Source organism: Hipposideros armiger, unplaced genomic scaffold (genome assembly GCF_001890085.2).
Source record: "Hipposideros armiger isolate ML-2016 unplaced genomic scaffold, ASM189008v1 scaffold_379, whole genome shotgun sequence".
Classification (NCBI taxonomy): domain Eukaryota; kingdom Metazoa; phylum Chordata; class Mammalia; order Chiroptera; family Hipposideridae; genus Hipposideros; species Hipposideros armiger.
Genome location: NW_017731729.1, coordinates 1,669,213 through 1,671,600, shown reverse-complemented (window position 1 = coordinate 1,671,600; position 2,388 = coordinate 1,669,213).

Sequence of the window (2,388 nt, the reverse complement as noted above, 5' to 3'; positions counted from 1 at the left end):
CTGGCATTTTAGAAGAAAAGTTCTGGAATCTGTACTCAACAACAGTAACCCTGATGGTAAGTTGTGTTGAATATGGTGAGTGTACACATAGGCCAAGAATGTGTCATGGCTTGCTTGGAAGTGCAATATAACTAATTTGCATATTTTGCAAGTTAGTTATCACTGAGATTTGATGAGTTGTACAAGCAAAGTGCTTAAAAATATGAAAGTTTAATGGGTTTATAGTCCATTGCACTTTGTGACATCACTTGTTGATACATCCTAGTATATTTTAATGCTTTTTACACTTGACATGGCACTACTGTATAATAATTAAGTTCCCATAAATATGTTCAGTAATGATTGCTATTTAAAGTAATTAGCCATTGATTTGTTCATATCAATTCAATGACAACTCTAGTTCTCCAATTAAACAAGTCAACAAAATTATGACAGTCTTAAATTCCATCATTTAATTTGAAGTGGAAGAATAGAATATACTAGGACAATGTGCTTGGCACTGATGACTGTAAATCATTTGTAATAACTGTTGAATTTTATACAATGCATATACTTAAGTTTTTTTTTATATTGCAAGGATTGCAAAATCATGGTTTGTGTGAAAAGTGCTCAATTTTCAAAATGTCCTTAGAAATCCCAACGTAAATTGTAAAATGAATGTGAATGGCATATCGCACAAATTTCCTTTATCTCAGAATGTTTACCTTGGCTTAGCAGTTCAGATGGGTGTATGCATAACTCTTAAGATGAAAAATAAATGTAACTATTCTTCCTGAAAACAGCCCCCAGCTGCTTCCCTTCACTATGAATTCTTTTAAACAGTTCCTATCCCTCAATTTCTATATAGCCTAGGGATGATATCCAAACTATATAATCTGGAATTTGGAGACCCACATATTTGGTTTTCTGGCATTGTCATCTACTTATCTCCAACCTGAGCCCTGTTTCAGAGGATCTTGTCTACTTCCTCTCCTCCAAACAGGAACTTCTCAGAATCTCCTGCACAACTCTCTCTGGTCACTGAGTCCTTTGCCTGATCATTCTGGGAAAAAAATGCTTTGAGATTTTCCAATGGCTGCACTTTTTTCTTTCTGCTTTCCTCCACATGAGTGTATAAACCATTCAGGGATGATTCCCTTGTACGAATGGTCACACACATTTTATGCTGCACAACTCTAGAGGACCCTATTCAAAATGACCAGAAAGCAAACAGTGAGCTCTGGAGATCTGTCTGCTTTCACCACTTTGTGTCTCATAATTAACAAGTAGCTGAGCAAACATTGGACACACTTTCAGCACCGGGAAACAGCAAAATCTGGCATCGTTTTACAAAGCAGACATAAGAAGAACAAAATGAATGAAGAAAATGTTGACTCTGCCCATGCACCTCCCCAGGTCAGGGAATTTTATCTTCATGTCCAATTGCTCTATTCCAAATGGTGCAATGGTTGGCCTGGTTGATGAACCGAAACATAGAATGTTTAGTAGTTCGATCCTCCCATTTATCCAGGGGAGGAATCTTGCAGCTGGGAGCTTGGCCTCAGTTATCTTTATAGATTAAGTTTTGCATTGCTGACAACCATATGCCAACTTTTTTTGTTTGTTAGTTGCTCCTATGAAACATTTAGTTTCTCTTTTCTAATATTCTTGATAAAAACTCAGGAAATTGTTTTAAAACCCTTTCCTATTTTGGCCTCTCTGACATTATATGACACAGTTCCCCATTTCCATTCCCCAATCACTCTTTCCTCTGCTCGCTCTCTCTCTCTCTCTCTCTCTCTCTCTCTCTCTCTCTCTCTCTCTCTCTTTTTAAATCCTTTTCTGGTTGCATTCCTATTTTACTTCTGCTAATGATCATCCTTTAATGTCCATATCTCCATCCTCTGTTTATCTGTCTGCACCCTGTCTCAGATAACTCATCCAATTATCAGATTTCCGATCCTTCTATGTGAAAGATGGAAAACAACATCTATTTAATTATGTGTCCCTGACTCTTTCTCAAGCTTCACACCCATATTTCCAATGTCCCACTGATCATAATCAATGTGATATGCTGCCATCCACTGAAATTTACTGTGTCCAAACAAAGCTTTACCTCAGTAAATCATTCTTTCTCTGTATCTGTTAATGTCTTACTGGCCTTCCTCTCACTAAGGATTGAAACCTTGAAGCTATCCTTTTTATTTCCTCTACTTATCTCCCCAACCCAAAATCCATCAGTAATTAAGGCATGCTAATAGTTCATTCAAAATTACATCTCACATCTGGCGTTCTCTTTACCACTGCCACTACCACAGTGCATATCCTTATTACTTCACATCTGGATTCAGATTAAGATATAAGAACCATTTAGTGAGCAGCTGCTAGGTGCCAGATACTGTTAGCTGC